Genomic DNA, 24,812 nt, shown 5'->3' with positions numbered 1-24,812 from the left:
CGAAATTTAGAAACCACTACCAATCCTCGCAACTGCGACCTACCTTCTCTAACTTTAATTACATAAGGTCTGATTAAACTTACTTCACAGAGTTCGAAGCATGCTTTCCTCATCAAAATACGTAACTCATTCTTCTTTCTTAATCCGCGAAAACGAATACACTCTCTTTAATCTTAGTACCTTCATCAAAATCACAAAACTAACTTAGAACATCATGATTGATTCTTACCTTGTTTCATGTGGATTGGTTGTCTAGGATCCACATCTTTACTACTTAGCATAGCCATCAAATAAGTAGCTTATCGCTAACTGAGAACCTCAGGATTTGCCTTTTAACTGGGGTCCTAACGGAATCCAGGTTTGCCCTGCAGTGCTTACTTGCATAAAAAACCTCTTATCATGCATACATTCTATCATGCATACATAATCTTTCTTATCGCAATTTGTGACTTATTCTTCTTACTTATTTTACTTATCTTGATGGTTTCACACACCTCTTATCTCTTTCAAGCTCTTCAGAAATTCTTCCATCTTTTCACCATCTCCTTGCACCCGAATCCATGGGTAACTTGTCTAACTTGGCATGGGGAAGTGAAATCAATTACTCCGATTCACCTGATAATCCATTAACCAGTTTTATGAATCGCATTCTCTTAAACTTTCTTCTAAGGCCACTTGTACTTGCATTAAACACTATTAGTACATGTCCGTGCTTCCTGTATGATATTGATATCACGCTAACGTTGTCAATTCCTCTTAAATCTTTATCTCCATAATATTTGCACACCTTCTAACACCGTTTCTTGTTAGATAATAGCGATAAGTACTTTACTTCAAAAGATTTCTAAACTTTGGTACATAGGTTCTTGGAACGAACATTTACTTGAATAAAGAAAATCTCATTTTAAAACCAAGTTTGTAATAGTACCTCAGAACCACCGGACGAGTCTCTAAATTTTACTAAAAGGTTTTACAACTCGCTCCAAACTTGTCTATATTAAGTTGGTCCTGAAGTCCTTAAGTCTTAAGTGAGCTTGCTCACTTACGGCGCAACTCATCGGTTTCATCAACATTAAAAATCATATTTTTAAAACAATTTCATTCCCAAGTTCCTCGATACCAATCTTAACTTTAAGAAAGTTATGCTCATAGCTTGACACTATTCTAACATGTATCGTCATCATTTAACAAGTTTGATATACGAGGGTATGTACTTCTTCGTGCATATCTCATGAACGACATTTCTTAATCTCATCACATATTCTTCCTGACTAGTTCATAACTCTTCTACGCATTCAACATTACCAATTAGGCAATCCGTTTACTTCGTTGTGGTAACTCTAGTCTTCCTTGTCTTACTTAAGTGAATGCACATCCTTAATACTTTTACCTTAATCAGCACTGATTGTATAAACATTGATAAGTACTATCTCAACATTCTCCACGAAGATTCTTACTCTCAATTTTCATACCCTATAGTTATCAACAACAACTTAACCAATTAACTTATGTTGCGCTACTCTGATTCCCTCCGGTTGGCTTAAACCAATACTCTAATCCGTTGAGATGTGTGTAACTTCTCATTCCTGTTCGCCACTTGTTTACTATCTTCTTGAACTATTCTCAAGACTTTCCATGCTGCAACCACATCACAACTTTACACCTACCACTGCTTATAAGATCAAAACTCACAATAAACTTATCGTATACTCATAATACTTTACTTGGGGATATACCTTACGTTCTTGCTAATTGGGTTCACCTCCTGATATTTACATATCATACTTGAACTTGTTTCCGAGCAAATCTCAAATTCTCATAGTAGACTCATTTTGCACTTGGACATACATTCCTCGAACATCTAACCTTGTACCTTAGTATTCTCGCATGCTATATTTTGCTCGATCATACTATTACTTGCTCGTTAATTTTTCTTTAAGGAAAACTTTGTAAATTAGCACATGGGTTATTGACGTTGATGGTTTTCCACTATGCCCATTTATAAAATATACTGAACCTATGCCCGAGTTGTTACTCTAAATTCACAGGACGAGTTGACAACACATACGTGTCATCAAATCTTAGTCCTTGTGGGTTTAGTATACCCTATGTGAGTCGTAACAACCGGTACCTGCAAAATTTCTTTTGAATTTTCAAAATCTCAACTTCAATCACCCATACGCATATATCTTTCTAAAAACATGTAACCTCATTATGCAACAACATAACGAGTCTTAGCAAGTTAATCAAGAAAAACATAGATTCGAGGAATGCGTCATCATTCCACAAAATCCAAGAACCTTGTAATGTCTCGTAACGTTGAACCACTTTAACTTCTTTCTTCAAGTCTTCACATCCGTGGCTTCCATTCTAAATACCGAACCTCTAAACTCTTGGTCTAAGCTCTTTCTCGACCCTTGACACAATAACTCTAAAGCCACCTTAACCGTATCGATTTTCGTTAATAATTGCTCATGCCTTTTCCTTTGAAAATCTTAGGACGTGATATGCATTCATTACTTGATGTCATAAAAGGTTTTTGTTGCTTTAAAGATTCGCGAAGATAACTCTCCAATAATTACTGCAAATCCTAGAGACGAACAAACGGTTTTCGGAAAACTGGGAATTTCGCCTCAGGTTCGCTATTGGCGAGTTTCTTCAGTTCAATCTCCTTATAAATATACTTGCATGAAAATTCTTATTTCTCAAGTAGTCCAATGCATATCCTTCATTCCTATCAACATAAAATATTCTACAATATATGCACAGCAACCATCAACCTATTTCAATACAGTCCTCGACTTGTCGGAAATCAATGCCTTAGTCCCGTTGACATAAACTTTCGTTTAAATCCTTAACTCCTTCTACTATGAGTAACTTGCCTCGCTACATTGCGACTTAACGCACTTTCAGAACACTAAAACCTTGTCCACTCTGAGCTTACAAGTCCATAACCTCATTCACATAACGCTATCCCTGAGAGCCTACTAATTCCGCCAGCCTATATCAACTTCTTTCTAACTTGTAGCCCTGCGCTGACGTTTTGGAACACAAATCATTCCTATACAATAAATCTGTTCCAACAACAAATCTTACTGAAACTTCAGATCATACTTAGACATTTCTAAACTCTTTACTCACGGGTATATGATGTATCTACAACATCTTACCAACGCTGTCGGAACGTCCCTTATTAACATTACCTTACATTCCCGAAGAATTCACCTTTCCACTACTTAGTCCACCGGCCACCTATTGGCACAATCAAACTTCTTACTAATACTCCTTCCGAGTCCTTACTTCTGTTCTCACACTTTCCAGTGCATCTCCATCTTATGCTTCGTTCCTCCAGGGTCCTATTCAGCTCTCAGGCATCCATTCTAATCGTCGAATGCTAATCAGGCTCAATTAACAACGACAACTAGAACATTTACCCGGAACCCAATGGTCCCACTACCTTTGTTGTAACTTAATGACCCAAGGCGCGGTCTGAATCGACCTGCTCTGATACCAAATGTAACACCCATACCAGACGTATCTAGAAAGTCTAGCATGTGCGTTAGTTTAGTACTGGATACATTAAATATTTACAACATAAAAACTTCGAATGAATATCGTATACAAGAAATGCGTTCGTACAATAAGATTATAACTCGACTTTCTAAAATATAATAAAGACATCCTTGAATATCCATATCCTGCTGCAGCTGGTACGAACGAACACTTGCTGAAACATCCATCCGGCTACTAGCTTGCTAATCCGTCTTGATATCTGAAACAAATAAGGATTGGGATGAGACATAATGTCTCAGTGAGTTCCACCTAACCCTAGGCTATAGGCAACCACGGGGAAAACCTACGGTCACCACGTGTCTACAATACAACCTGCCGGTTGATTATACGTGTGTGGGGACTTGCTTTCTTAGATGGAAGTGCTTGCTAGGGCCGTCTTAATATTCATAACTTGTTATAGGCTTCTCTTCTTATACGTGTCATGGCGGTTATGGGGAAACTAAAACCGCTTTGCCAAGATACGAACTACGCATCAAGACCTTTACATGCTGCAATCATGACACGACTCTAACCGGACGATTAGGGGAAACCTAAGATCGTAGACGGTATAACTCTCTTAACTTGCTTACTTACTTACTTGGATAGGATGTATTAATAAACTTCCTTAATCTTGCCACAAAAGTGACTCTTTCTAGCTTGCTAGCTCTTGACTTTCTACTTCTATATTCTTTCTAGTTCTTGACAGTCTATGCCAAGGCTCTATGACATAACACACATAAATGTATGATGAATATGCATAGTTAGCTTCATTGATTATGTTAGCGTGTAACAAACAATTATCTTGAATTCATTTTATGGATTAGTCCCGAGTGGAGTAACCCCGGAAGATAATCCCTTACTACCGGTGAAATGCTTAGCAAGAGCGCACCGGACTCCCTTACGGCTTACCCCATTCCCCTTGGAGAACCTTTTGTACCCATCCTTGGAAGGAATACAAAAGACACAACACCTTGACTTAGTGAAATACGGCTCCCTTGCGGCTTAACCATTCCCCTTGGGGAACCCCTTGAATCCAATTTGGATAACAAGAGACATAACACTCTTTCTTTCTTTCTTATAGTCTTAGTCTTATGCATGAAAAATAAACTTAAACATGCCTTCTCTTTTACCTCGGACCCGTAAACGATCCCACTAGAGGTAACTTAATACTTGCTTAACTTGCTAGTTCTCAACAACTATGTCGAGGCTCTAGATTTCCCTTTTCTATTGGTTAACTTGCTACCCGTTCTTAACTTACTATTCTTTCATTGCCATGCTTTGCTAACTATGCCAAATACTTGCTTCTTCTCAAGAGATCTTTACTTAAAATTAGCCAATAAAATCTTCGTTTGAGGGGTTTATTTCATAAAAGACTGCTCGGGTAGTACCGGCTTAAAGGACGTCAACAAGACCTGAGGCGAGCAAACAATGCCGTGAGCGCTGTCTTGCTCACGAGGCGAGAAGCATTACTCGCTGTGGCGAGTTGCATTGCTCGCGAGGCGAGCTAGGGGCGAGCAGTACCCCTAGTTCGGTTGTCTTACTCGCCATGGCGAGCTCACTTGCTCGCGAGGCGAGCTACGACAGTCCAGCCCTGCATAAAATGTGTTATTGCCCCAAAACCTCAAAACCAAATATCTTTAGGCATAGCATGATTCTAGAGATCATAAAATACTTATAAAACATTTGAATGGCAAGCATTGGCAAGCTTAACAAGCATAACATGAAAAGGGATAATTACACTCCATGTAAAAGCCCTAAAAATTCATTTCTTATCTTACAAGTTAAAAACATAAACTCATGGTGGGAAAGCTATGTAAGGAACTCACCTAACATGATTCACACATGATTCCCAAGCTTCAAGCATCATCTTCACTTCACATGACCAAACCCTAGCTTTTTGCCCCTTTTTGCTTTCTTTGTTCAAACCAAACCAATCTTGTTGTTTTCTTGCAATCCAAAGCTTCTTGATCTTTGCTTGATCATCTTTACTCCAACCCAAAGCTTTCTAACCTAAACCCTAGTCTCAAAGGAATCTCTATGTGAAGAAATAGAGATATCAATCCAAAGCTTCTTGTTGTTCTTGAGAGAGGAGGAGAAGGAAACTATGATGTTTGATCCATGGGGGAGAAGATTTGGAAAGGATTGATTGTGAGAAAGAGAGGAAAAGGGCGATGGAGAGTAGAGAGATGGAGGAGGAAAGTTTTGCCAAACTTAGAGAGAGAAAGAAGATGAAGAATGAGATATTTTGGAGCCTAATCCAAATAAATATCCTTTCCCGCGCAATTACCAAAATGCCCTTGACTTAAGCGTGTTATATACGCCTCTGATACTTTTCCCGTGTTATGCTGACATGTCATAAAATATTTGCTATTAATCCACTTTCCATGAATTATTTCCTCTGGCATGATTAACGGGTAATATACCGATACCGACAGGCGGGATATTACATTCAAGATATATCAAAACAATTTAATAATTGTACAAAAAAAATCAATTTAATAAAATTGTGTTATTCCCTTGACATTTGAAAATATTAGTCCCTCTATACATAAGAAAAGTTACACATGACACTACAAAGTTGAGACATAAACATATAAAATAAACATATTCATGTCTTACAATTATAAAAACCCAAATTTAATCTAAACTATAAATAGTTGAGACTTTTTCCAAAACCAAAATATTAAACTTTTAATCATGTGTAGCTTAACCTTAACCTCCTAATTCAGGTGTTGAATTTTCAATGATCCGCATTAAGTTAAAAAATTAATAAAGATTAAAAATTAATTTTTCTTTTGAGGAAATAAATTGAAAATTATAATAATTACACATGAATTTGATTTTTTTTTCTACAAGGAAACAAATGGATATGCAATAATGTCAAGCATTTAAAGTTTGCAAAACTAAATGAAATTTTTTATTGGCCTTTAATATTGAAATATTTGAATTAAAATGTTTGCAAAGCCTTAAATGAGGATTACAAGAAAGCAAATCAGAATATATTTCTTTCTTCTTCTCTGCCAAAATAAATCGCACAACTTTCATTGCTTTCTTTCACTATTGTTCGTCATATTTTCTCTTTTCTTTTTTCACTTTTTTGAAGTTTTAATTTCTATGGATTTTTGCTATATAAAACACTTTTGACTTTCACTTTGTTTTGGTTTTTTTTCCTTTCACCATTCTAAATGCATGTAAAATAAGTGTAGAATGGCAAGTTTAAAAAATTGGTCAAACCAGATGTGTTCATATATATTTGGATCTTCCCTAAAAAAAGAATTATATATATATTTGGACCTTGGTGTTGTTAAACATGCTTTTGGATCCACACCTACAAGTGTTCACGGGATGAGTCGGTTTTTAGTGGGTTGGATCAACAAATAATTACACATAACTTTTTTTAAAAAAAAAACTTAAAAATATACATAATTAAATGACATTCTATATTATAAATTTTTTAAGACTTAGAATAAATTCTACTGTTTAAAATTAGAACACTTGAATTTAATTGAAACACTTTGAATCTCTATGATATAGACCGAGTAGATAATAGTGTTAACACTAGGTCAGTGCCTAGAAGCATGGATACATCGCCGCTTGGATGCAGTAAAAAATAAGCAAGGGTCTCCAAATCTTTGTGAACGAGTGTGGGTAAAGAAGTTATTTCATGAGAGTAGGACGCGTTTTAGAACATGAAATAAAGGCACCCTTACTTGCAAATATATGGAAATTGTTGACGTTGTGACTAAGAGGAAGATGAATTTTATGTGCCAACAAGAAACTAAGTGGGTAGGTGAAAAGACAAAAGAATTGGATAGTTTAAGATCTAAGCATTGATACACTGGAAAAGTTGGATATGGAATGAAAAAAAGGATATTGTGGATGTAAAGAGGATAAGAGATTGGACTATAGGCCACAAGTTTGTAGTTGAATAAGACATCATTAATGTTATTAGTGTTTACGCACTTTAGGTAGGGTTGGAATAATATTCTAAAGTAAAATTTTGGAAGAATTTGAAAGGCTTGATTCAAGATATACCACAAGGAGAACAAAAATTATAGGAGGGGATCTAAATGGGCATGTAAGGAGTGTGTTTGATAAGTTTTGAAGGCGTGAATGATGGTATAGCCTTCGGGAGATAAATACATAGGGTAAATCCATCCTATATTTTTTTTTTATCTATTAATCTTACTTTAGGAAAAGAAGAAGGAATCTTATTACATACAAGAGTGAGATGTCATGTTCTCGGATAGATTTATTTTTAGTAGGAATTCTAACAGAAAGATTTGTTTGAACTTAAAGTTTTACCTGGAGAGAGTTTGACTATCCAACATATAATATTGGTTATGGATGTAAGTATTAAGAGAAGAGCGAAGAAGAGATGCCACAGTTGGTATACAAGGATCAAATGGTGGCATTTAAAGGATGAAAAACAAAGTGTTTTCCTACAAAAGATTTTAAAGGAAGGTTGTGTGAAGCTACATAGAAGCGAAAATGCTACATGGAACTAGATGGCACTAAGAGAATTAATAGGTTTTGGACCTAGCTAAGAGTTAAGAATCTTGGTGGAACCAAAGTGCGCAAATTAAAGTGAGAATCAAAAGGGAAGTGTGGTATAGGTGTAAAAGTACAAATATCTAGGAAAATTATAAGAGAGCTAAGAAAGGGGCCAAGAAGACATTGAACACAAAACTAACACAAGCTTTTGAGGGTTATACGAAAAGTTTATATATCTTATTGCTAAGGGACAAGAAAGAAAGAAAATATATCTATAATATATATAAAGAAAACTACCCCTTTCAACACACTTTTGGGTTGGAATTTTCTTTCCAAAAATACCCTTAATTTTAAATACAAATAGACAATTATAAAATAACACGTGGATTAATAATCAATGTCACTAATCGTTACCGTTAACTTTCTTTTACCACCGTTAACAACAGATCAAACTCACAACAAGTTTAAAAATTATATTTGCATTCTTTATGCCTCTTCTCATGAATTCAAATCAATCCAGAATTCATCTGATCACATCTCATCACCTCTAAAAAATTAGAAAGTTCCAAGGCTCACGATCTTGATTAATACTTTTGAAGCACCATTGAATGGAATATCTTTAAGGTCCACTTCATGAATTGAATATCTTTCTGTTTTATCCTTCGAGCAATTTACTTTCCGCCAACATTACAATTCAAGCTTTTTTTTAAGGAAATTCAAGCTTTGTTTTTATTTTTTTTTGTTAGAAGAATGAATGAATCAAAATTTGAGAAAATCAAAGTTGAACAATAATCACTTATGAAAAAAAATTATACAGTTTATGTTTTTTCCTGCTTTATTTCTCACGAGTCTATGAGTTTTTTTAATTTTTTTTAAACAAAAATAATAGCCGATGAGGATTGGACTATAAATCCTCTAAAAAAAAAATAGTAGCAAACGTGAGCAAAAAATATTGTTAAAGATTGGACTTTAAATCCTCTAAAAAAAAGATTAGTAACAAACATGAGCAAAAAATAATGTTTTATTTTTTTGACAAGAAATAATGTTAAAGATTAGACTTTAAATCCTCTAATAAAAGATTAGTAACAAAAGTGAGCAAAAAAAAAAGATTAGTAACAAACTAAGCAAAAAATAATGTTAAAAATTGGACTTTAAATCCTCTGATAAAAATATTAGTAACAAACGTGAGCAAAATATTATGATTCAAAATCTTTTAGAAAAAGATTTGTTAGCACTATATTAAATGGAATATATATCCTCTAAAAAATGATTAGTAACAAACGTGAGCAAAAAATATTGTTAAAGATTGGACTTTAAATCCTCTAAAAAAATATTAGTAACAAACATGAGCAAAAAATAATGTTAAATATTAGACTTTAAATCCTCTAATAAAAGATTAGTAACAAACGTGAGCAAAAAAAAGATTAATAACAAACATGAGAAAAAAATAATGTTAAAAATTGCACTTTAAATCCTCTGATAAAAATATTAGTAATAAACGTGAGCAAAATATTATGATTCAACATTTTTTATTTTTTTTTTGACAAATGATTCAACATCTTTTAGAAAAAGATTTGTTAGCACTATATTAAAAATATTAATAAGTAGGGTTTTCATAGTTCATAGTTTGTTTCCGCATTGTTTAGTTTTTCTCAACCTCTCTCCGCCCTCTGCATCAGATTTCAGCATTAACCTGTAAGTTTTTTTTTTCTTTCATGTTACAACTAATCAAAGTTGATTAATTTTATGGATTATTTGACTTTGCTGGTTTATAAGTGATTACGATTCAAATTATTTACGATTAATTTTAAGAATTATTTGACTTTGTTGGTTTATAATTGCCTATACAAACTATGATAGTGTGCTTTTTTTTTATCTATAAGCACACCTTTGGGTTGGACTTTTCTTTCCAATAATACCATTAATTTTAAATACAAATAGCCAATTATAAAATAATACGTGGATTAGTAATCCATGTCACTAATCGTCGTCGTTAACCCTCCTTTACCTCTGTTAACCAAAGATCAAACTCACAAAAAAAAAAACTAGCACAAAACAACAACTCATGTTACTTTCTTATCAGCCGCTTTTATGTTGTACATCTGTGTTATTCCCCTCAATACAACCGACAAAGATTGTCAAGTATTTTCATATCCCTTCCACAAAAAACAGTATTCCATATTATTTTATTGATATAAATTACTCATCCTTAGTCTTTGATCAATTGTAACAAACGTGAGTAAAAAATAATGGAAAAGATTGGACTTTAAATCCTCTAAAAAAAAGATTAGTAACAAACGTGAGCAAAATATTATGTTAAAGACTGGATTTTAAATCCACTAAAAAAATTATTAGTAACAAATGTGAGCAAAAATTAATGTGGGCAGACCATTCCCAATGTCGGAATCTATCTTCCACGACATGTTTTCAGTCATGGTTAATTATATGTAGCTTTATCGAGAGGAATTTCTCAAAATTCAACAAAAGTTCTCATTAATGAAGGGAAAATAGAAGGAGAAGATGAAGACTTTATAAAAAAAATGTAGTTTTTAAAGATATTCTTTTATTGCAATCATAACAATGTTTCTTTTACATAAAATGTCATTTATACATTTATGTTATGATGTTACTAATTACTATTATAATAAACAATAAAAGATCATTATTTTTTTCTTTATTTTATATGCAGACAAACTAAAATATGTTGAGTTCATAAATAATTATTATATAACTTGACAATATTTTGTTTATAAATCAATATATCAATAATTGTCATTAATATTTAAAAATTTAAAAAATTTAATCAAAATTATACAAACAAACATAATAAAATAATCACATGCGTTAGCGCAGTAGAAAGAGCGGACAGACGAGCACGATAGTGCCCGTCTTTCCGCTAGTATGGATAAAGTGAAGTGTATTAAAAAGGAAGAGGGTAAATGAAAGTGGTATTTTCAAAACTTATTTAATGAAGGTTATGAGATATATATTACCATACTCGGACATGATAGACATTAGAGAGGAGGATAGAAAGTATAACTACTATCATCGGATTCAAGAACATGAGGTAAAAGAAGTGTTGGAATAGATGAGTAACGAGAAATTTCATCCTCAAACCCGAACCCGCCCCAAACCTAGAATTTTCCCCAAACCCGAACCTACTACAAGAAATTAATATCCACCATTTTTTATTAATCTACTCCATTTGAGGCAGGAAAATACCCAACACCATATTTGCATCAACAGACCTCTCCATAAAGTAATTAGTCAATTTCAAACTAGGGTAACAATTACAGTGATTAAATGTTCAAAAATATCTCAAAAGTCGGGATAATATTTAGAGAATTGCATGCTACATATCAATATATTTCTACATTTGGTACGAGTTCGAAGTGTGTATCTATATCTCTATTACCTGCCCCATACCCGTATTTTGAAATTGAGAAATTCCAAACCCAAACAAAGGGGAAAACCCGTCAAATCAAAATGAGCTCAATCAGGTATCCGCGTGTACAAGTTTTATTGCCATGCCTAAGTTCCACAAGTCAATCGTAATAGGAACATGGGCTACCATAGATCATATCAAAAACCATTTTCAAAGGGTGAATTTGACAATAGTAAATATAGGTTATTTTTTTAAAAATGACAATGTAATATATTCTTGGTGCAAATATTGTTATGTTGGAGGGATTGAAACAATTGTCTTTTTTTTTTAATGACAAGTGTTAGTAATTAGTTTTTACATTAATATTTACTCATTCTAGGGTAGAGCATCGGGGGGGTTCGGACTGAAAAATTACATACTAAATGAAACTGATTCTGTATTTACAAGACCCAATCCCGACCGTATTTGGACTCGATTTGGGCAGGTCTCGGGTAAAGCGGAATACGGGTCATACGGGCGGGTTAACTCGGTTATTAGCCACACAGTTTCTTAGATCTGAGAAAATAGTCTACAAGAGAATGAAAAAGCAAAAATAACAAGCTAGAAAAAGGAGTTAACGTGAGCAAGATGTGAGTATTTGATCTTCAAATTCATGTAGTACGAGAGAGATGTGTTGGTATCCTAATCAAGATTGAAGAGAGGAGAAGTACTCAAAGACATAAATAGGTATATTTGATGGTAGAGGTTGTATCGCAACTCAGAGTTGAGAGAGAGAGAGAGAGAGAGAGAGAGAGATGAGTTCTTTCTTTCATTGAGAAATTCGCAATTTAGACTTGAGTAAAATGTTGGGAGAGAACATGGGATAGAAAGAGGAGCATTAGCCTTTTGGAATTACGGTGTTTTATTCAATGTAGTACATATACAATATATGGAGTATAATATAATGGGTTGCATTTAAATTATTAAAAGAAAAATCACTAAGAAAGAGAGCGTGAGTTGATGTGTTGATGCCTTTGATGAGTTGATGCTTTGACCCCAATACCTCTTATTCCTTAACTCAAACCAATTGAACTACTCTATTTCATAAACAATTTATTAGTTAGGATAAAGATACTAATTTAAAATAAAAAGTAGTTGTAAAGTACATATTATATGTTATATTTGTAAAAGCAAATATCTTAATACAACTATATAGTATTTTTTTTACAAAAAACTACACAATATTACGAGTCATAATTTTTGTCAGAAAAAACTTTATAATTTATACTAAAGTTACTTTAAATTTATAAAGATTTATATATTAAATAACTTAAATATTCACTAACTTTGTATAAATTAATTTTCAATTTTTTTTTATGATACATTAAAAAAGTACTTCACACTTGCATCACAAAATTTGATGATACATTAAAAAAGTACTTCGCACTTGCACTCGACACTGACAGTCCCTATTGAGATTAATGAGGCATCATCGCTTACGATGGAAAAGGATAGTCCTAGAGCAGACCTGGAACGTGCTGTAAAGTTGATAATTTGGGATGAGGCTCCAATGATGCACCGATGGTGTTTTGAGGTACTTGACCGATCAATGCGTGATATCATGTCCAAGAATGATCCCCTAAACGAGTTTATACCTTTTGGTGGAATGACGGTAGTTTTAGGTGGTGATTTCTGGCAGATATTACATGTTGTCTGAAAAGGAACGAGGCAGGATATTGTTGATGCCACAATCAATTCATCAAAGATATGAGCTTATGGTAATGTGTTGAGGCTTACTATTAATATGAGATTGGGTGCATCTTCGGTACCTGCAGAGCAGGAAGAAATTGCTAATTTTGGCAAGTGGATACTCTCAATTGGAGACGGCAACAACGCTTCGGATGAGAATGGTGAGATGAAGGTAGAAATTCCTGAAGATTTGCTCATATCGGACACAACAAATCCGTTGATGTCACTTATAGACTTTGTGTATCCTGATTTGAGTGATAACCTTGGTGACCCACTATTTTTCCAAGAAAGGGGAATACTCGCACCAACACTTGATTCAATTGAGCATGTTAACGAATATATGATGTCACTGATTCCAGGTGAAGAGAAAGAGTATTTAAGCTCCGATTCTGTTTGTCGATCGGATGAAAATTTTGACGTCCAAAGCGAGTGGTTCACAACGAAATTTCTTAATGGTATTAAGAGCTCTGAAATTCCAAATCACCCACCGGTTGAAACTAAGGGTGGGATGTCCAGTTATGCTGATGAGAAACATCGATCAAGCCAATGGACTGTGTAATGGTACGAGCTGACAGTTACACATCTAGGGAAAAGCACGATAGCTGCTACCGTAATTAAAGGAAAAAGGGCAGGTACCAGGGTATTCATTCCCAGGATGAATCTTATTCTGAGTGATCTAGGATTACCCTTCAAATTCAGGCGCAGGCAATTTCCATTGACGCTTTGTTTTGCAATGACAATAAACAAAAGTCAGGGTCAATCTTTATCTCGAGTGGGAGTTTATCTTCCTAAGCTCGTGTTCACGCATGGATGACTCTACGTCACTGTCTCTTGAGTTACTTCTAGAAAAGGTCTGAAGCTGCTCATCTTGGATGAAGATAATAATGTTTGCAAGGAGACCACAAATGTTGTGTATCGTGAAGTTTTTCGAAAAGTATGATCATTGGTTATGTTTTAGAATTGTTGTTGCTATAATTTAGAAAACTAAAGTTGTGTATTGTTTGGAAGTCGTTTTATTTTTAATTTCTTTGTAAGGCGTACTGGTCATTACAAGACATGCAATTTCTATATAAGCAGATCTTCCTGCCATTGACTTTTAATTGATGCACTTTTCAGGTATAACAATACGCGGAACCTTTTTTTTTTACATCGTTGTTACCCTAAAATACAATATTTACATTAGACCAGTTGTAAAAAATAAAAACAAATAACAATCGGCGTTTCAGTAGCCCAAACTATATTTATACACACCCGTAGAAAATTCAACGTTTGCATTCACAGACTAGGTGTATACATCTGACACTGACTATTATATTATATAAAAAAATTTAACGTTTGCTAAGTTTAAGAATGACTACATCTTAAACTACAAATAATTAGTATAAGTATAACTCCAAATACTTTAATCATTATGTGCAATGTTTAGATATTTCAAAATATATACAAAATAAACAAAATTAAGATGATTTTTTTTCCATATCAAATTTAAATTATAACCACACTTATAATTTTAAGATAATTAACATAATATAAAATCTATACATTGATAAAAAAAAAAGTTTTTTATTTCCCGTGCTTGGCACGGGTAACTATACTAGTTGAGTATAAATTCCCTCGAACAATTTGCCGTAGACTACTAAATGAGGACATGTATGCAATGAACACTAAACAAATAGTAACAAGGACAAACACGTCCCTACAGTAGCAAAGGAAAAGAAAACAATATTATAAGACGTTGAATTAAGGACAAACACGTGAAGGAAAAGGAAAGACAATACTAAAAGAAAACAAAAACATAGTGCATGAATTCAAACATATGGTCTCCTAATCCCAGCACAGGAAAATAAAAAAATAGAAACGGCAGCACAATAGTTAAACACAGCGGCAACAAAATTAGAGTTTCAATTATGCAGCGACAGTGAAGGAAATTAGCATGGAATAGCAAGTGCAGCCAATAACAGTGATTGAACGATAAAACCAACAGGAAAAGAAACAATCTGATGCAAAAGAACTAAGCAAATAAAAGATGCAAACACAGTAAATTGTTTGATCTGTACAGCAGCAGAATGGAAAATATTAATAAAAGAAATAGCAGCAAATTGAGAAATAAGAACAGAGATGCTGAAAACTCAAACAGAAACTTTCAGGGACCAAATTGCACGAAAATATAAAGATGAATCTGAAATTTATTTCTTCACAAAGTGGTTCGAAAACCTCATACAATTCTGCAGGAATGATTTTTGTTCGATTCGGAATTGAATTACAATGAAAAATCTCAACTTAAGCTAAAGGCAAAAATAAGCATTTTTTCTCTGAATCGTAAAACTAAAGCTGAAAAACTGGATGCTAAAAACGTGACCGACTTCTTCTCATCAGCTGAGACTCTTTTATATCATTCCATCTGCAACTGATTCCTCATAATTGTGCCCAAAGATGTGGGTATTGATTTGGATGAAATCTGAAGTTTTTGCAGGAAGACTCGGTAATTTTGTTCCTTCAACGCGTTTCCTTCATCTGATTTGGGTGTGACATCAGCATGATGTCATTAACCTTGGTGATGGGCTGTACTAGCTCAAGTTGCTCTTTGCACCTCCTTCTTTCATTCTTTTACTTTTGAAACCCTTGGTACCTGAAACACAACGAAATACTAGCCAGAAGACATGCAAAACACAATAAACGACCCCAAAATAAATAAAAATTAAACTATTTAGACAATGTATTTTGCGTGTTATCAGTAACTTCATCTTTTTGTTTGTGTTTGGGTCTGATAGGTCACAGGGGCTATAATAGTGAGATGGGATCTCAGATCTAGGAGTTCCTAGGTTGAAGTCTATACGGGTAGATCCTAGGTCATAAAGTGTAAACGAGGAGTTTGCTGAGAGCTTTTGAATAAGGACTACACTAGTGGATTTCCTTCCTGACTTGGTAGCCCCCAGAGTAGGTGTGTTTATCATCGAACTGGGTCAGCAAACTCACTGTGTTCTTTACTTTCTTGTCATTTATTTTCTTGTTTTTATTTCTGTTTATTTCGTGATGTTGGAACATTGAACAGAACATCACAAACGTTAAAACATTACACAAAACATATTAAAACAAGTGCGCTGGAATTTCACTTTTCAGGCACTTAGTGCAAAGAGGTCTAAACGAAGGCAGAATTAGGTTTGGAGATAAAGCAAAGCCCCAAATGCAAGTTGATGTTGATCCACTAAAAGACGTCAACACAATGTACAGAAGTTTCAAGTTGCAACGTAGTGGAAGCCATTGCAAATGCTGTTGAAAAGCTATCTGTCTAAGCAAAAGATGATGTTGTTGAATGTCAGATGGTAGAAGTTTCTGGAAGTCCCAAAGATGTTGACAAAATCACTTCAGAACTTCAGTTCGATGAGAAGGCAAAAGCATCTTATCCCATGGCGGAAGAGGAACTAATTGATTTCCTCAATCGGTTTAGGTTGAAGAACTCTGAGGTAATGTTGTGCCCCAGATGTAGTTAAATATTTGACAAAGAGGCTACCAAAAGCCTTGAAAATGTTGCGCCAGAATCTAAAAATAGAGGAAAATGGTCTGCTGATCATAGACCAAAGTTCTCTTTTACCAAGAGTAATATCCCTTTCATCAATAACTCTTTGACCACTAATTATGTTAATAAGAATGGTCGAGAGAGAGGTTATATGCTCTATGCTAAGGCACCTGTACAGAAATTGGTTCAGTCGACTCATAATAATGTTCAATACGGAAGGAATAATGTGGTGAAAGGTGGCAATAGTGACAACGTTACTAAAAGTGTCACCTCTGATACTGAAAATCCAACCGAGTCAAAGAAATATGTCTATCGAAATAATTACAATGGCAAATATCCTATGACTCGAGGAGGAGGTATCAAAGGTCTAAAACGGGTATGCCTGCAAAAGCCAATAATGAAGTGGTTGACGCTAAAGGAAAACTGGTCGAAACAGTTAGAAGACTAGTGAAAGAAAGGTTATTTTTTCCACTTGTCAAGGAAAATGTTGTTGGAGACAATGAAATGGATTCAGAATTCATGGATTCAGAACCAGACTTCGATGTCGTATGCAATGTGGTTTCCATTTTACCCGCAAAATATGATGTGGTGTCTGAAATCGAAGAATCTGAAGAAGATTACAATCCAAAAGACATGGAGAAATACAAATCCATGTGTTGCTGTGTGACAGATAATGGCTATGGTAATCAACAAAAGGTCATATTTGAAAAACCTAATTGCTCTATGAGAAGACATCTCAAACCATTGTTCATTCAAGCCAAAATTGATGACAATATAGTCAAATTGGTATTAGTAGATGGTGGTGCTGCTGTGAATTTGATGCCTCAATCTCTACTTAAGAAGATTGGGAAACGTGGTACAGATGTAAAATCTCATAACTTATTCTTGTCAAATTATGAGGGGAAAGCTGGATTCTCCCTTGGTGCTCTCCAAGTGAATCTCATTGCAGGATCTGTCATTAGACCAACTTTGTTTTTGGTAGTACCATCAAAAGCAAACTTAAATTTGCTTTTAGGGAGAGAATGGATACAGGGAATTGGTGTTGTTCCTTCATCTATGCATCAGAAAGTTATAATTTGGAAAGATGACAGCTCAGTCAAAGATGTCGAAGCAGATCAAAGCTACTTTCTTGATGAAGTTAACAACAACACAAGGAAAACCTTTGAGAAAAGTTTGGCGAAAATTGCGCCATGTTCTTTTGCTGAAGTTGGTGGCAATGACCAAATAGATGTGGTATATGTGAGACTTGATCCAACCCATGGCTTTCTGTTGGAAAAAGACAGTCTTTATGGTGAAAGATATGATTCCCCATCCAGGAGGAATGGTCTAGATAATGATCATGTCTAAGTACGATACTTGAAACAAGATTACGGCTCATTTTGCCGAAGGGTAACTGTAGAAGCCATATTATAAACAAAAAATTGTTGAGTGAACCATTGAAAATGTGTTCTCGAGACAACTGGAAAGAACCAAAATTTATAATGGTTGAAAGACTAAAACCATTATAACATTTTCGTATTTCAACGTAAGTTGTCTTCAGGATATACGATTTCAAAACAGAGATTACAAGATCAAAGATAAGATGGTTTTTATTGGATGCCTTTCGAAAAAATGGTTAACGTCAAAACTTATGGGGGAAGAAGATCCAGATCTTTCAAGCGCGAAGTGAGCCATTTTTTCTTAAATATTTGTATCTTGTTTCGATTGTTTATTACCAATCGTTTATACCCTGAATTTATTTTTCAGATTTTTACCATTAGCAATTTTTCAAAATGAGTTCATCTTTGTGACAATAAAAAGTTCTAACATAAAACGACGAATATTTGAAAAATACAAGATTATTGCAAACAAATAAAACGATGAGGGAGAAATCTTTTATCATGGAAAAACTTGGTGTTATATCAAATAAAAAAGATTAACGCTAAGAAACAAATTGTTAATTGCTAAATCTCTAGTGATTGTCTAAGTATTGCAAGAGAGCATGGAAATCGAAATGGCATTTTCATTACAGTAGAAGCCAACTAATGGGCCAATATACAATTGTCGAGACATGGATACAACCATTTTGAATCAATTCGACACTCTAACTACAAAAAGTTGATTCTTGGCCCTAAATGAAAAACTTAATCAACTAGCCCGAGAAACAGAACTGAACTAGAAACCAAAGAGTCTCGATGTCGAATCGGCAGATAAGACAGATGTCTGTCGTGAAATAGTCTTCTTCAGAGCCGGGAGGTGGCGAAAGGGTATTGGGCTTTAACCAATCCCCTTTGCAGGTTTTATAAGAAGAACACATAAACAAGTCAAACCAGGGTTAAGAGATCTCAGGTGGAAGAAGAAATCAGCGCTCATGATTGTCTTTCTACAGTTAATAAGTTGTCAGCGCCTAAAAAGGTCTTCAAAAACAGGAAAAACCTCATTTGGTGAAAATCCATTTCTAGCGAGAGCTCTCACGATCATCAAGAAATACTTAGCCCCGTCGGAGCCATGGCTGGATGCTTCATGCAAAATGTAACACCCTAAACTCTAAAAGCAATAAATTACGCTAATGATACGACATATCAAGAATCTAGATGTTACATCTTCAATTAAATCACCAAGCATGCATAAATAACAACTTTCTCAAAACATCGCAACGGAATAAAACATCATAACATCGACACCTAAATAAAATATTTCAACATTCATCCAAATATAATATATCTTCTCCAAGTAGCCATGTCATCATACAACTCATGTCATCATCAATAAATATTCTTAAAATATTCAACCGACATAATAAAGATAAACATTAAAGACCGACCCCTAATCAAAGCCCTAAAACTAAGACACCAAAAGTGATAAATGAGGTAGCTCCAAGCTATCCTCAAGCAACTCACCAAAGCAAAGCAACTATTCATGCACACCGTCTACCCATCCATACGGATAAGGAAGACGGTCAACCAAACGACCACTAGGGGTTAGTTCATAATTCGTAATTAATCATAATCAAACATAAGCATTCAAGGATTTCATGCATAACATATACATACCCATCCCTCCTAGAATACTAACATCACATGAATATTAACCCCGATTCCATACACATCATGCTATCACAGTTCTATCATAGCATAACAATCATATTCAATCTCTAATCAAGTCATCAACATAAGCTCATCAGTTAACAACATCAATCATATAAATCACATACACTCTTGCCTAATCTGTAGCCTATAATATTTTGCGTTATATGTTTTTGATGATGTTCTTCAGTTTAATTTATTGTTTTGTTTATCGCATTATGACTAGCATGTTAAAGCACTTAGCATCTATGTTTCTTGAGTTTTGGTTCTTATGTGTCCTTGTGAAAATGTGTCAAATACCATATTATGCCTTTTGAATCGATTCAATATACACTGAATCGACTCATCAAAGTTTCTGACTTCTGATGAATCAATTCACAACTTCTTGAATCGATTCACGCTTGAATCGTCTCATTTCAATTTGAATTGTCTCACCAAACTCTCTGGCCTTCACTGAATCGATTCATCATAAGGTTGAATCGTATCAATCTTCATCCTGGGATCACTTGAATCGATTCAGTTACACACTTTCATTCTTCATACAAATCTGTGTTGTCTTTTACTGTCTGAATCTATTCACTCATTTAGTGAATCGATTCACTGTGCTGTTTTTGTGCGAAAATTTAGTCTTATCACCTCTCTCTATAAATTGTTCCTACCTCACAACTCCCAAAGTATTGAATCATTTTCAACTATTCTCTCTAGGTCTTAAAAATTCATTGTTCATACATTCTTCAAGATTAACACTTTTTCTTAGAATCACTTTGTTCTTTGAGTCTATAGATTTGCTAGGGTGCTAGTAGGGATTGTAAGTTGGTTCTCTCAAGAAGATTGATTGGGCTTAATCAAGGCTTCAAAGGAAGTGAATAATCTCATTACACCTCCAAAGGACTTGGGGGTCTTTCTAACCGTTCTTGAAGTCGAAGGGGGTTCGTTTACCGGACGTAGCATTGAAGACTCGAGTGAAGAGTTCGAAGGAGTGCACTGGTAATTCAAGGATCCGAAGATTCAGGAAGCACCAAATTCAAAGGATACTTGAAGTTTGGGGGAGTGCTTTATGTAGGAGTTTAAGAATTAGGGCTTTAATTTGAAGGAAAACTTGTAAACATTATAATCAACATTTGTTACTGTTTCCACTGATTTTTGGTAAACAACCGCTGGTTTAAAAATAGTTGCTTGCAAGATCAACCAGTAAATCTTAAGGACATATTGTGCTTCATTATTCCCCATAAAGTTATTATTATTCTTGAAGAACTAAATAAATAGAAGTAAATAAAGCAATCGAATTCAACCCAGTCTAATTCAATTGAAGTAAAGTTGGATGAAAACAAATGAATTGCTCAAAAGAAACAAGTAAATTGTAAAGACATTTAAGAAAACAAACTTAAATTGCATTGATTAAATGTAAATTGGTACACATGTTCATACATTGCAGCTTGTGACTCGTTTCTCGCTTCCATATGGATAATTTGAGCGTAAGTTTTATGTATGATTGGATATTGACCACTTTTCCTTGCGAAAAACTACTATTTATACTAATAGGAATAACTACCTAGATTTGAATTTAAAACTATAGCTGCTACAAACTAACAACGCTTATCCATTCGATTTGAATTTCGAATACATATGTCTTGGAAACATTTGTTGCTTGACCTTATCCGAGAAACTGCTCTTCGATACCCGTACCTGTCGAACTGAAACACGCGCTTCAAGCATTCTTAACAAGTCCAGCTTCGATTCACACATATAAGGACAAAAGAACATTCTTTGTTTCTTTGATGACAAAGTCAAACTTGTTTTGACTGCATATAATATAGCTCTTCAAAAATATCGACTAACAAATTGCCCCCCAGAAACGTCATTTTTGACTCATCATTTTGATAGGGAGAAAAAGATGTTTTTGGCCCTTATGAACAAGAATTTGCTTTAGTTGAGACATATTTTATAACGTCATAATCTAAAGAAGCAGTTCAAAGAAACCTTTACGGTGTCCCCACTATCGTTAATGGGCCATGTTCCGGTCATTGGGAAACTACCAATTTAATTTTAAAAACTGTCAACATAAGATGTTGACATCTGTCCATATCAAAAGGTTATAAAACAAGGGTCGTACCATTCCCTTTCACCTTTCTATCTTCAAAACCTTTTCACTATTCATTCTTCGTCTTCACAGAAAAAATCCCATTGCCGTCTTGAAAAAACTCAGCTTTTTTACTCAAAAACATTTTCATTCCTCCATCGTTTCAATCATTCATCACGCATCGTTTAATTATGGCGAAACCAGGATCTTCTTCTCCACCTTCCAATCGCGACAAACTCATTGACTTCTCAAAGGACATTCCAAGTGGTAGTCCTCAATTCATAGAAGAACCAGAGGTCACGGAAGCTGAAGAAAAAATCTGGAAATCCCAGGTAATTGTTCCATGCCCTAACTCACCACCAGATGGCAATGAGAACCAAGAAGAACTTAGCGCCATTTTTCCTAGTTTTGAAAAATGTTCACCACTGATTTTCACCGAAGGTCCTTATGACCTTAGTTTCCTAAATTCTAAGTTTATAACAGAACCTAAACATGAAAACAATGAACTGTATATTCATTGGTTAAACATGATAGAAGGAAAAAAGGGTCAATTTTGGAAGGATATAGGTATCTTTGACCTCATTCAGCTATCTAGGCAAGGACCCAAATATCACAATGAGATGATAATTGCTGCCCTACATTTCTGGAATCCATCAACTAGTAGCCTTCATTTGAAATGTGGCACGCTGACTCCTACTCTATTAGATGTTGTCGGCCTTATCGGTCTGAAACCTACTGGCCAAACCTTCGATCCAGACAACCATGATTCATAATTTTCTTTTGATTTTGTTAGACTTGCTTATGGCAATTTTATACTTGACCAACGTGTCACCACGAGTGCTAAAGTCTCTGATAAAGAGCATGTTGCTTTCTTAACCTATTGGTTGTCCATGTATATTTTTTGTTCAAGGTCGATACAAGTCCCTAAGGGTGTGTTTGGCGTAGAAGAGAAATTGTGAAGAGAGAAATAGGTAAGAGAGAGTTTGAAAAGAGAGAAATAAGTGAGAAATAGAGTTGATTTGATAGGTTGTTTGGTATAAGAGAAAGATAGAAGAGATAGAGAAGAAAGAAGTGTTGATTATTTTGAAATGTACCAAAATACCCTTAGTTGAAAAACCTAATATAAAAATTAATTTAATGTTTTTAGAGCTATTTATTTAATTTTTTAAATAACTTAAATCAATTTTCTAGTAATTCAACCTATTAGATTTTTTTTAATTGAAAGTAACATATTAGATTATTTTTGTAATTTTAGAAATTATAAATTTGAATTGATAAATATTTTTATTATAACTTTTAGTTTTAAATTTAATTGACTAAATCAACTTATAAATATCCATCCAAGTTAACCCAAAGATCATGATGGTACACGTTATTTCCTTTCGTCTCAGCCACAATCATTTTTTTGTTAGTATTAACTTCTCCTTCTCTAAACACAAATTTTCAGTTTTAAATTAATATAGTTTTTTGATAATTGATTAAAGATTGTTATTATTAAATCCAGTTTGTTTTTAACCTATGTCTTCTATTTCCTCAAAAACCTCTGTCTTCTATGGACTTCTTTCACAGATACAAGGCAGGATGATTTATTATTCCTGTTATGCAGCTGTAGTTTTCTTTTTGGTGCTGATCTTGCCTTGTATGTACGGTATAGGGAGTTCCTTTTCCTTGTATTTGTGCTGCTCCCTATATTACTTCACACTGGGGTTATTTTTCTTGTTGGTTTTCTTTCGCCCCTTCCTCTGTCTTATGAGGTTGGGTGATTAATAAAGTTGGCTATTCAAAAAAAAAAAGGCAGGATGATTTATTGATTCAAAAAAAAAGGCAGGATGATTTATTCTGTAATTTTTTTTGCCACTAAAAAGGAAAATTCCAAGGCAGGATGATACATGGGCATTAATGGAAAAATGAATTAAGGAAGCTTTCTCTCTGTTTTCTTCGCAGGTTAGAGAAGAAGAAAAAAGGTGTGGGACCCATGCTGATTTAGTCTGTCGCACCTGTTTCTCTCGTGTTCCAAACGAAAGAAATTGACACTTTCTTAGCTATTTCTCTCCTCCCCCTTCTCTCTCTCTCAAACCAAACAGACCGTAAAGGATTCAAAACCCTAGCCATTCAACTGCATGAAGGGAGAGACATTTGCCTTAGCAAACTTATTTTGGGATCTTTGTATGAGAACCTGAACCGAGTAGTGTCTAACATAAAGGAATATCAATATGGGAGTAGCTTAATCATTCCTGGCCCTATCTGGGTGTTTCAATTGTGGCTTTTGGCCACTTTCAGAACAAAACTGGCAGTTTTCCTTCCCACCAATTTCACACAGGCATACGAAGATCGATCTGTTGAAGGAATAGGTTTAACTTTGCTTCGATATGGCAACATAAACTCGCAAGAGTTATTTTCTATTACCTTTGAAACTCTCCTAGGGTGTGATGTTTTTACCCCTTTTATGGCCCCATTTACAACTAGGACTTGAGGACCAACTTGGTTTAGAAAAGAATTTCCAGCAATTTTGATGGAAGATGAAGTAGAGATAAACGCTATCTGGCAGACGTATATGACTCCCACATTCCTGTCTAGCAGGATAACTACTGGTGGCTTCTATGGGGGTTTATGGGTATCAGCCCAACCAAGTTGCCAGACAATTCAGCCAAAACCTAGCTCTTTGTACAAATGTGCAGATGATATGAAACAACCTTTGATAGAGCATGTGTGGAGATCGATCTTAAGCGAATCTCAAAGGTGAAACCTTCTTTTCAAGCCCACTCCCTTTGCCATAACTCATACATGTACTGAAGCATTCTTTCGATGGTGGCAAGACTACTATAGATGTCAAGCCAATCAGGTGAATCCTGACAATTTGCTTCCTTAACTGATACTTGCTTTTAACATTATGCAGAACAGATCAAAGAAGAGCAAAGGTACGCATATTCGAGAAATTCAAGCTTTCCAAAAATTCTTTCAAACTGCATATGATCCTTTGCATCTTAAAAG

The 24,812-nt window shown here is 34.6% G+C and overlaps 1 pseudogene; it reads left to right on the top strand.

Annotated features, from left to right (window-relative positions):
* The first annotated feature begins 560 nt into the window (after positions 1-560).
* Positions 561-14,099, top strand: LOC146899295 (uncharacterized; annotated as a pseudogene).
* The last annotated feature ends 10,713 nt before the right edge of the window (positions 14,100-24,812 follow it).

This window comes from Medicago sativa, chromosome 8, assembly GCF_051527215.1.
Source record: "Medicago sativa cultivar Bolivia chromosome 8, Bolivia_mono, whole genome shotgun sequence".
NCBI classification, from domain to species: Eukaryota; Viridiplantae; Streptophyta; class Magnoliopsida; order Fabales; family Fabaceae; genus Medicago; species Medicago sativa.
Note: the sequence above shows the minus strand (reverse complement) of the source record. Positions and strands in the feature narration are given on the sequence as shown.